The sequence below is a fragment of the Melanerpes formicivorus genome, unplaced genomic scaffold, assembly GCF_026170545.1.
Source record: "Melanerpes formicivorus ecotype bairdi unplaced genomic scaffold, bMelFor1.0.p_v2 SCAF_28, whole genome shotgun sequence".
Taxonomy (NCBI): domain Eukaryota; kingdom Metazoa; phylum Chordata; class Aves; order Piciformes; family Picidae; genus Melanerpes; species Melanerpes formicivorus.
Genome location: NW_027142380.1, coordinates 3,179,006 through 3,191,846, shown reverse-complemented (window position 1 = coordinate 3,191,846; position 12,841 = coordinate 3,179,006). Strand labels below are relative to the sequence as shown.

At 42.5% G+C, this 12,841-nt stretch overlaps 1 protein-coding gene across 1 annotated transcript in view; it reads right to left on the bottom strand.

The window, feature by feature from the left end:
• Positions 1–12,841, bottom strand: part of PTPRG (protein tyrosine phosphatase receptor type G) — a 427,661-nt gene that overhangs the window by 32,346 nt on the left and 382,474 nt on the right. The gene's annotated exons all lie outside the window — the stretch shown is intronic.

The window sequence follows — 12,841 nt, the reverse complement described above, 5'->3', positions numbered from 1 at the left end:
TAATGCTAATTACTGCAACTATGAATATTGAGAATCTATTCCCTGGGATGCTAATTTACCAAGTTCATTTGAAGTTCAAGGATCATTTATTTCTTGGTGCAGTTTGAAGGTGGATGTGTATGGGATGAAGAACTGAAGAGACTCAAAATATTAAAGTACAGTTTTTACCAGACTAAGCAGAGGCACAGGCTTTTCTCCTGAAAAGTCACTAGCTTTTTCCTTTGTACACAACAATGCAGAATCCAAATGGACTTAGCATGCAACTGTCTCTGTGCAAAAGAAGAGGCAACAGAACAACCACTCTAATTTGAGCTCTTTCTCACACCAGACCCTATTCATAACATTGAATATGTATTCCACTGGACCATTTGTTCTTGCTCAGCAGTGAAAATTCCACCCAATATACCAATAAATCACCCACAGACATCTTCTTGAAAGAAAGAACTCAAAGGCTTGAATTGAATTAAAGACAAACAAGACTGTTTCCAGCACCTGAGACTCTGGACAGATTCTAATAAAGCTGGGTTGTAGGATGGTTGCATTATTTCACTCTCTGTCAAAAAAAAAAAGGCCTAGATGTTGTTATAACCACCACTGCAGTTGGTGAAACACTGTGCTTGCCAAGATTCATTAGTTAATATTTTCAGTCTGGCATTTAGAAAACATAAATTGCTATACAACTGTGATTACTTTCAGCATGTGAAATAAGTCTATTGCCTGATGGCTACTATTGTCTGTTTGCATGATTTTATGGCAATGCTCTGGTATTTATATATTCCATTTAATATTCTTCTGAAGATCACATCCAGTTTATGTTTACTTCCAGTATTTCAGTGGTGTATTTTTGCTCCCATTTAGCAGCCATATGGTTTGGTGCTACAGCTGCATTATAATCTGGATTCTTTTCCTTTTATACATCTACATTATGATAGAAAAAATCCAAATATTTCTACAGATACTTAGCAAAATTTAACGATAAATAAATAGATGTGACATTTACTGTATTCAGAGTGAAAGATCTTTGGCAGCTAAAACCTCTAAGCTGTCACATATGCTTTCCTTAGCAAAGGGTATGAAGATCTGTATGTGCAAATGAGGTTCTACTTTGGCAAGAATTTTATAGATCCCTGACAATCTGATTTCTTTCCAGCTGATGGCAGTTAATATTGACCATGTCATTACTCCTCTACTCTTATTTTATCAGGTCATGCTCTAAGGTGGCTTTTCGCATCTATTGACATTTTCAGGTTTCAGCCAGCTCTCTCCCATCTTATTTACAGGAGCCAATTGTTAAAGATATGTTTGCAATCTGATCACCTCCCGGTATAGTAATGCTACTTTAATTAACCACATGCTCATTTACTGAATAATAAGGAATTCAAACTGTTTGACAAGAGTATGCTTATCTTAGCAGAAAGCTGCAGCAAGCAGAAGTGCTGGCACTTTAAAATATTTAAGCGATAACATTTATTCTATGTAATATTGAGCACATCATCGTCTCATAACAACATGTGCATTAATATTTTTGCAGCCAAAACATTTCAATGGAATGTTCTATAGGAAGAAGAGCCCGCAAAACAATAGCAAGAGCCTGTAAAATGATCTATTCTCTCCTGAAAAATAACCCATCCATCCTAGAGCTCCTTGAAAATAACTCGCGCTATGATAGCAATTTCACATATTTTCACAAGAAAAGTTCCATAGTTATAATTTGGTTTTCTTTCTCGAGTAGTCTAGCTCAGCTGAGACCAACCAAGATCAGGGATTCACTGCAGCAGACCAGTGTGTCCAATTTAATTTTGCAGAAGGCAGAATTTAATTTTAATTGTGATCTGTGAGCCAAAAAACACATTAGAGATAACGTGCTCTCTGGTCCATTGAATCCCCACCAATTTCAAGGATGGGTCTGCACCAGAGATCCACGGCACAATATGGTTATTTCCCTTTTTATCATCATCACTGCATGGTGGCAGTATGTCTCCACCTTTACAGCCAATGCTAATTCACTTCTCTGTTGTTCACTATCCTTTATTGTTTTTCCTCCTTTTCTCTTCTGCATTTACACTTTGGATTCCCTCCAGAAGAATTAACCCAATGCAGCTTCTTACCCTATGTGATAATGTGGATAACATGAAATAAATTCAACAGGAAATATTGTTCATATACGAGCTCACTGGGTGAGAGGGAGCTTATGATGATGAAGCTGCCCATGAACTCAAGAAAACCATATTGGGGCAAATCTAGTTGTTTGCTCTTAGGAAGATGAAAATCAGAACCACGGAAGTTAGAAATGCAAATAAACCCCAACCTGCTTAGGACCTTTCCAGATTTCACACTTCTGGGATAACGTCGTCCTACTGACTGCAAGATCTGGCAGCTTCTGCTCAGAATCCACAAGGAGGCCGCTCCTTGAGGGACATGTACAGCCCCAAGAGGACAGGCAGCCTAAAGCTGTGCTGTGCTGCAATCTTGCCCCTTGCTCAGAGCCATGGGAAAGCAGCTGTACCTAAAATATAGCCTGTTACACCAACCAATAAAACAGGAAAGTGCTAAAGCAATTTGGGCCTGTATTTTTCTATTTATAACCTCCAACTCCAGACTCCCACCCAGGAACCCAAATTCTTTTAGCTGGGGTACATGCATGCTTAGCCATGGGCAGCTTGTCAGATCTACAGCAAAATATATACCAGCCTTCTTGAATGACATCTGCTCTGACATTACCTTAAGATGGATGTGACCTTCCCTGAGAAAACCAACAGATGTAGCTAGATGTACAGAGTACATTGCCTCACACCATCATCAGTCCAAAGGCTTTGCTTAAGCCTTCTTTCCATCTTAAGACAAATGGACCTCAATGATTATAATTCTTTTAGTCGATTGAAGAGATTAATGGAATCCTATAATAGCTAATTAGGAGCTCTCATAGTTCTTCCGTGCATATTCCCTTTTGCACCATATACTCTTTCCTATCCAGAAGCTAGAGTGACATTTGATAGTCAGTACGATACTTACATTTACAAGACCCACACATTATTCAAAGAGAAGAGGGAGATGTTTCAACAACATACCTTCACTTCTAACACTGCAGATATAATTACAGTTCTGCCTAGCTTGGGTTTAGCCATCTGTTTTATCAGTGTCAATAAAGTGATTCTGGATTTATGTCGCTACAAAATATGAGCTGAATCGGGTACCATACCTTTGTGTCGGCAGAAAATGAAGCAATCTTAGATGGACAGGGGCAAAAGTCTCCAGAACTTTAAAATACTTGTATATCCATTTATTATTACTACTACTAATATAATAATATGCTTTATAATCAGACACTACTTAAGCTGACAGGTGGGGGGTATGTTTAATTATCGAAACACAAAACCAAGGGGACCCCCAAAGGGGATCATTCCTGCCACAAAGGGAGAATGTCAAGGCTGTCATGTTGGTTTAAAAAAAAAAAAAGATTGCAGAGGAAAACCTTCACTTGCATCTCATTTTTAAAGAAATGGCAATTGACAATGGAGAATACTTCATGAATTATTTCAGAAGACAGCCATCTTCAAAAGAACCCCGAAGTGTATAGAAGCAATATAGTTTGAACTGGGTTACCTTTAAAGTTTGGATAATTAGTAATCCTACCAGGAAGGATTTTCCCCTATCTCCTACTTAATAAGCTGCCTTTGTAATGTTAAAGCAATAGGGACCAATTTCAAAAGAAAAATGGGATATCATATCAGAGATGGCATTTCCACATAATAAGATCTCAGATTCATTTTGATTCATTTACAGCCTGAGAGCTCACTGGGTAGTTTAGTGGCATTGGATTGGAATAGATGGTTTGGGGTCAGGAATTAATCCAGAAGGTCAAAACCAAAGTGCTTCCTCATATTACCTTTGTCTAGTTTGGAGTTTTGATGTTTCTGAAGACCAGACATTTGACACATGAAGAAGCCTTGGTAAGAAAATTCTCCTATGTCTTTCACTCTGTTTGTAAACTCTGTTTTTCAGCTGTTGTCTCACCCAGTATACTAAATCCCATATACTCTGTGTATCTTATGCCTTACTTTTAAGGTGAAAGCTTATTTCATTTGTTTGCTAGTCACTGCACTTCAGTTTTTCATTTGCAAAGCCACCTGGATTCGTGTGCCAGAGTTGTCATGTGGCTTGGGCCCACCTGCCCCATGAGCAGCAACTTACTGCACTCCTCAGCAACCCTGTGCTATCCCTTGCATCTCAGAAGCACCTCCATCAGTATGCTCTTCACAGCTGGCTTCAGCCAAAGGACAAGGGGATTCTCCCACTCCCTTCTCCCTGCCTGCGGGGCTGAGCAGTGAACTGAATCAGTCTGCTGATCTGGCTGATGAATATAAGGAAAGATTAATTGATTTGTGGGGAAGGAGCATTAGTTGTCATTGTGGTAGATGGGTTGATCCTACTCATTACCATGAGGAATAGTAAACTGACATGGAAACTGTCCTATCTGAAGGCAGCAGAAACTTAATCTGCCTCATGACAACTGTGAAAATGGAGGCATTGTTACTGGCATTAATCCTGGAGAATTCACTTTTAATAGCATATCCTCATAGCCCTTCTGCAAAAATGCTTTCCTGATTGGAAATAAGTATCTACTAGTAGGCTCATAGTAAGATCAGATTTGACCTCTTAATTCACTGAAAAATGACATATCTGGCAAATGATGTCCCATACCCCCAGCAAACAAGCACCTTCCTGTTCCTAGCAGCACTCACCTTGGCCATGTCACAGAAATACAGAACCACAGAAACATTCAGGTTGGAAAAGACCCCTGGGATCACCAAGTCCAACCCAGAACCCTACTCTACAAGGTTCACCCCTAAACCATATCCCTAAGCACCAGATCCAATGCCTGACCACTCCCACTGTGGAAAAAAATATCTTCCCAATGTCCAGTCTAAGCCTACCCAGCGGCAGCTTGAGGCCGTTCCCTCTTGTTCTATAACTAATTACCTGTAAGGAGAGACCACCAGCAGCCTCTCCACAACATCCTTTCAGGCAGCTGGAGAGAGCAATGAGGTCACCCCTCAGCCTCCTCTTTTCTAAACTAACCAGCCCCAGCTCCCTCAGTCGCTCCTGATCAGATTTGTTCTCCAGGCCTTTCACAGCTTCCTTGTCCTCCTCTGCACTGGCTCCATGACCTCCACATCTCTCCTGTATTGCTCAATAGGTGCCCCAAACCAAACAAAATACTTGAGGTATGGCCTCACCAGGGCTGAGTACAAGGAGACAATCACCTCCCTGCTCCTGTTGGACACAGCACCCCCAGTCCCAGCCAGGATGCCATTGGCCCTCTTGGCCGCCTGGGCACACTGCTGGATCACATTCAGCTGCTTGTCCACCCAAAACCCCAAGCCCCTTTCCACCAGACAGCTTTCCAGCCACACTGCTGGACAGACCTATTCTCCCTCAACCTGCAGCCACCTCAGGGCATTCTGAGAGTGGTCAAATGCCCCTGGCCTGATCAACCTTGGGGGCAGAAATCCTTCCCTGTGCCTGGCAGGACACCAATGGGTGCTCCAAAGCACTGGGTACCCTGGCAACATCTCTACATCCCATTTCTTACACCTCCAGGCTCCAGGCGGGATGCTCTGCAGTGCTCCTCAAAGCTGAAAAATCCTGATTCCCTCAGGCACCTCCAGAAACTGGTGGTTGTTCTCATCTTCATGAGCCTAGTCTAGCTTTTGGGCTTCCTCCCTCAGCCCTCTCCAGCTACTTCCACTGGTTCCTCAAAGGGCCTCCTCTGGGATGTCTCTGGGCTGCTCCCAGGCCAGGGTTTGGCAGCAGGCACAGGAGGCTGCTCTCTTTCATACTGTCTGGGGGCACTGGCCCAGCTGTGTGGCCATTGCCAGGTGATGGTGTTGTGCCATCAGAGGGATGTGTCCCCCACACCCAGCCCTGCCCAATATCACCCTGCCCACCTCCCCTCTGCCCAGCAGCCTTCAGAGGAAGCCTTTGGGCTGCTGCCCCTGGGGCAGTGCCTATGTCTAGGAAGCTTGTTCCTGCCCTTTGGTGGCCATGCACTGGGCCCACTGCTGTGCACCCCTGATGTGTCCTCTGCCACTCAGCTCTCAAGTACAAATCTCTTATGTAGCCCAGAGAACACAGCTATTAGCTGGCCCTTGTCTGCACCAGAGCTAAATGTCCATGGGGCCATCATGGGTCTGCCCAGTCCTCTGCTCTGGAGAGTCACACCTGCAGGAATGGTGATTTTTCCATTTGTAGACATTAAAATAGTATCAGCCAAATGTCCATGGGGCCTGATGGGATTCATCCCAAAGTACTGAAGAAGCTGGGCTGATGTTACAGCAGCACCTTTTTCAGTCACCTACCAAAGGTCTTGGGAGGGCCCTGCTGAATACTCAGAGTTATAGAATCATAGAATTGTCAGGGGTGGAAGGGATCTCAAGGATCATCCAGTGCCAGCCCCCCTGTCATGGGCAGGGACACCTCACACTACAGCAGGTTGCTCAGAGCCACATCCAGCCTTGCCTTTAAAACCTCCAGGGATGAAATCACTCAATCTTCCATCCTCTTATTCTCCACTGCTGGAGAGAACACTGAATGCAATCCCAATGTTTTAAATATATATTAATTTTATTGTTAACCACATTCAATGGGGTTCAGGAATATTGTTTTCTTTTTTTCAAAGGATGGAAAAATTCTGCAAGCAGTTGGAATAGCTATCATCAATATTTAGAATGCATATTACTTAAAACTGAGCCTAACAGCCATTTCATAAGTTACAATAAGTGTCAGAGTGAAGGCTGCAGAGCTATAGCCCAAGCTTGCCTTCACATGCAGCCCAGTAACCAAGTAACCACGTGGAGTGCAAGATTCATTTTCACAGCCAGCAAAGGGGCACCCATAGACTAGATTTAACTAGATCCATGCAGCTGTACCATGCAGTATGAAAGTGCACACAACACACAGTACTAAATGGGGATGTAAAGCCCAAACGTCTGTATTTGCTCTGTCTCTAGTGGCTGATAGTAAAGAATATTGCAAGGATTAATAGCATACCCTTGGGTAAAATTCTGCCTCAGCAGAGCATATTGAAAAACTACTGCCAACTCCACTGAGGTCAGGTGTTCCCTCTACAGAGAAGCACAGACAAAATTCTCTGAACCTACAGTTTGAGTGCATACCCTGAAATGTGCAGGCTTAGAAGTGTCAGAGACTTCATGTGCAGCTCCAATTTTGGCACAGACTTCATGAGTAATCCCACAGACAAAAATGGGTGCTGTCCAACTTTCTTCAAACCATTTTAGATCAAATGTATTTGAATATACATATTTAGACAGTCAGAGCCTTTAGTTCTGCAGTGTGTTGGCTTTCCTTTACCTATTTAAAATGAGAATGCAACCAAAGCCATCGTGTTTAATTTGGAATAATTAATTTTCTTCTGACTGATCACACACTGCTTGCTGTATGAAATATGGCAAGAGATAGAAGAACAGTTTTATTTGCATAACATGAGTGTCAGTTAATATATGATAAAACAAAGTAATAAAATAACCCCTTAGTAAAGAGAAGGTATCTGCTTGGTGTGGAGAGACCGTATCTGCATACATAGTGAAAAGGCAGTACAGTAGAATTCATTCTAGAAGATCAAACTACCTCCTGAAGCCCTTTTAGGCTGACATCCTCCTGAAGTCACTGACTTTTGTAGCTGAGACAAATGAGAAATTAAAATAAAATAAAGAATAAATTACTAAGAGCTGATTGTTGGGGAACCTATTCCTCACTAATGCTCACATGTTTTGTAATCTGGTGTTTATCAAGTCCTATTTTCCATGAGAAGCTCTTGCAAAGTGGAAAGGCACAGAAAGCATCACGAATACACTTGAAAGTCCTGCATAGGTGGGCACGGTGAAAGAAAAATACAGAGGTCTTTCCAGCAAGATAATGGCTATCAATTTGTTATAATCAAGTCAAATGAACACAAGGGCAGGTTTCTGATAAAGAGGAGAGACACATGAAAAAGCAGAATATGAAAAATCACCTGTGTAATATTGCAGCTACATTCATCTCTCTTGCTTCCAGATTTAATCTACTACAATGCTATTAGCCATGTGTCAGTCAGGAATATGAAGATGTTAATGATAAAATTTTATATGTGTCAAAATAAGAGCTCAGTTTAAATCTGCTTGTACAAATCTTAGATTAGGTTATCATTAATTATAAATGCAATAGCCATACACTTCTTCCCTTTAAGCAAAAAACCAATTTCAGTCCTAGGGAATGAAATAATGTGAATTTTGCTTTAGCACAGACATTAAACATGATCTTATTTGGCATCGCCTGCTAAGGAACACAATTTTAATCTCACACATTTCTGTCCTCAGGTCCCAGTCGTGCCATCAATTACACACATGCCTTACATTTAAGCACACAGAGGTTCAGCTCCAGGGCTCTGCAGCCCAGTGTGATGGCTCTCAGAAAAGTATCTATCCACATTTCACATGGCCACCATGAAAATATGTTTTTGGGCGATTTAGCCAACTCCTGAAGCCTCCATTACAAGTACCATGATGAGATACTGTACCATAAATTCTTCAGAGTGCTGCAGCAGTAGCAGTCTGTAGCAGAGAAAAAGGAAGGTTCCCTAAAATACCTTGATATTTTCTTGGCTTGAGAGGATGGCTGTGTTTGCAATACTGCATTCATGAATTTAATTGAAGCTGAAGATAGGTACAATTCACAATATGGTGCTGGAACATAAATCCACAGGGAGCAGAATGCAGAGATAAAGTCTTAAACAGCTGAAGAGCACTACCCCTGTGCTCAGTGAAGAGCTTCATGCCCTTGAGAAATAAGACCTCAGCTGCAGTTAGCACTTTTCCTTGTACTTTGCCAGTCTCTAGCACAGAGGATGACTGTGCTGTGTACACTGACACTGTACTGGCCACAGACATGTCCTGATGCTCTGCTCTTGGGGTGCAACTTGAGACAGCTACCTTTTGGCAGAAAACAGGAAGATTGCAAGCCTCTGTTGGTAACCTGCAGTTTCCTTGTTACAGTCTCTTAGGGTAGATGCTACCAGAAGATCTCAGAAGCATAGGAATTGGGCTTATGAAAAACACATCAAATCAGGAAAGGTTGAAGGCAATTGTGCTTATTAAAGGGATCAAGAAGAGACTTCAAAATTCTGCAGAGATTTACCTGAAGGTAAGAGTTAATAAGATGAACTTCTTATAGGCTCCTCCTTAAAACATGAGAAGACAGAGGGAAATGAGGGAGGCTCATGGCTGCACTGGCCTTCACACCCTTACATAACTGAGTGAGGTGGTCAAGACATTTTTTCACTGCAATGTACTACTCCACTGTTTCCTGGGCTCTTTCACCCACACTGAGTCATTGTTGAAGAAGCATGAGAGTGTTTCTCCATCAGATTCTGCCAATGGTTATTTTAAATATAGTATTAATAAACTCTAGTACTAGGTAAAAAAATAATTTACTGCCCTTCACACTTACAACTCTATGCACCTTGATCCAAGTGCTGGGAAGTGCTCCTGAGCTTTGCAGTCTAGACACAGCTAAAATGGCTGGCATCACATCTGAGACATCTTACTTATACTAAAACCAGTGAAAGACATCTGGAATAATATGCTAAATGAACCAGCTGCATTGGCCAGCCATTGTGTTCTTTGTGAGCCATGTTTCCCTGGACTGTGGTCAAGACTATGCAGAGTTTTGAGTTTTGCCACAGGGTCAAGCCTCAGTTATCTCTGTACTGATCTCATAGGTCCTGCTGACAGGAGCACCACAGCGTCTGTTGGCTGGGCAAGGAACCAATGAAGCCCAAGCAAGCTCCAGAAAAACACACTACCCGGGAGTAGGAAAACTCTGAAACAAAGGATAGGAGGAGGGCAGAAGTAGAATCTGTGCTAGTTCCATTATTTGATATAATCAGAGTTGCACAGCAGTGCACTTCTGCGCTGCTGTCATGGAGCAAGTCTTGCAATGAGAAGAAAACCGATAAGGGATGTGTTTTGTTTTGCAGTGCTGCAAAACACACAGGACTGCAGCTATGCTGCTGCTGTTATTTTTGCTTATCCAATTCTGCTGAAAAAGATCAAGTCCAGAAACACTTTAATCAGATACTGACCCAGCTGGAAAAAAAACTCCAGGAAGGAACAGGAGCTGGTTTGCTGAGAAAGAGATCTTACCAAGACCAAATGTTAGAGTGAAGACGCCCAGGGAAAGATTACATGGACTTGGCCAAAATTAGCTGAGTGAGGAAGCAAAGAGAGAAGATATGGAGAAATAATTTTGTTGGGCTAAATGGCAGGGGAGTTTCAGAAATCTGCCATTGATTACAGATGCATTACTGTCAGGCACAAGGCTTGTGTGAGCTTAGATTTATACCTCTGTTGTAATATCCAGTGGGTGACTTGGTTAATGATAGCTCCTTTGTCCTGTGTTTCTCTAGATCAAGCAGTGCAGATAATTATGAATAATGATAGTGATTTGGATCTCAGAACAAATTTGCACAGATAAGCGCATGCCTATGGGTGATGTGGCTTTGCGCACAGTAATTAAGCATGTATGCCATGGGAGGTGAAATAGAAAATGAGTAAAATCATTCCTTGACAGGAAGATGTTTTTTAGATTTTGGACCTGAAAACTTGTACTGTGTGCCTATTGCAGGTAGCTGGCAGATTGATTTTTGAGTTCACAGACCTGAGAAAACAGAAGGTTTGCCTAAACAAGAGCAGAGTGTGATGTTGAAATAAAAACAAAAGCTATCTCAGAGCATGCTGGCATGTCACAGAGCAGAGTGGTGACACGAAGAGACACAAATGTCACTTCTGAAACCTCTTGAGGTGCATCAGGATGTTGCTGTGCCTGGCTCCCAGACACCTGGCAGAGCCACCCCACACCTGGGCCAGGACCAGCCATCCCAAAACCCCTCCACTTCCTCCAACCAGCAGCTCACTGCATGTCGTAGATGGGCTTTGGCAGATCTACTAAATATCTTCAGACATACTGCTCTAAATTGCCATCAGTGTTGCTGCTTGCTCCTGAGAGTAGGAGCTGGTCCACTGAACTGTAGGAGGTAGATGCATGGTCCCACAGGGATCTATTGAGATTTCTTTTTCAAGGATAGGGATTCACAACCTAACAAGGTCACTTTGAAAAACTTGCTTCTGTGAAAATGCTACTTCTATTTCGCTTCTAGGATCAACATGGCAAGTAAGGCTTTCTCACACCCTCTGGCAGCTTCCAGGGGAAAAGTTCAGGGGCTTATAATTTCATCAGCTGCAATCAGTTCAAAGCAGAATTTTGTCATTCAGTGTTTTTAAGGCATTTCAGTGGGCTGGCTATGTGGGTGCAGCAGCTGACGTCAGAGAAGACTGTCATTTAGCAACAGGTACATGGGGGAAACAGGCTGCTTCTACATCTCCAAACAAGGAAAATGTTTAGGAGAGCTTCAGGATCTTTCCAGGCAGTTATCTTCCATCTTTGGGAAAAGTCAACATAGCTGGAATTTATTTCTGCTAACTTTTGAGTCTCATTACAGACTCCCTGTACAGGTAATAGCTAATACATGCAGAGAGAAGCACTTCTAGAGAATGGCTTTGATGGCTTGAATGGCTTTACTATCAGTGCCATGATCTTCAAGTTCATCAGTTCATTCTCTCTTAAAGCCTTCTGGGCATGATTCAGCTTCAGAGTAAAGCACCTTCACTTAGATGTCAGTATGAGGGTATCTAAATATCCATTGTAACCACAAAATTCTCATCATTAGATTGGGAATTCAAGGGCTGGATTCACCTTTGCATCCAACTAGACTAACCCTCTAAGACCCAGTTCTTCACATGCTTTAGAGCTCATCAGCAGTCCTTGCAGATTTTTAACTAGGAAGATTCTTGAGGTACCTTGCAGCACTTGCTCAGCAGGTGTCTTAACCTGGAGTGCCCATTATCAGGGGTGCTCAGTGTTTTCTTAGCATTGCTGGGTCTGAGCAGACCAAAGTGTGCACTGCAGTGATGGTAGAACCATGTCAGTCCTAAAGCTGCTGTGGTCCAACAGCTTGGCTTGCTTTAGTCATGGGAAGATGTCCCCAAAAGGCAATGTTTTAATCTGAGTCATTTGTTACATGCTTTAATGACTGCTGGAGAGACAGTAGTGCACGTGCTGGCCTTACAGTACCTGCCACATGCAGAGTTTTAATGGAACTTCCCCAGTCTATGCTACAATTTATATGGATGCCAGCCAGTCTTTAATGGATTGACCATCAAAACATCCCTGTGGAAGTGGGAAGAACCACTGTCTCAACAACACAGACTGCAGAATAAAGAAAATGGAGCTTTCTGCTGTTCTCTTTATCTAAGAAAATATTGCCTCAATAACAGTAAAAAGCTATACACTGGCCAGAGACTTCTATCTAATGGGAGAATTTCTCTCCTCCCACTGCCTTGTGCTTGCAATCCCCTGGGTTTTGATACTGCTCTGCAGAGTCCACGTTAGCTCACCCTCCCTTCTCACACAAGCTCTAAGGAAGTGTTGCTCAAGAGCAGGCATGCTGGGACCATTAAACTGACTGCTCAAAGCAGCACCAACAGTGAAGTGCTCCTCCTGCTTTTAGAATACCTCCTGGTAATAGAGTTCTCCAACTACTCAGGATATTTTGTGAAACCTTATTGCAGGTGGTCTAAAACTAAAACCTCCTATCTCCTGACACCCTAAAGGAGAAGGAAAAAGGTGGCTTCTTGCTAAAGAACTGAGGTGGTCAGGACATGAATCTTAGTCTGCTGTGGAAAGGAGAGGAGATGGTAGCATGTTTTCTTTTCAGTGGCACAGCATC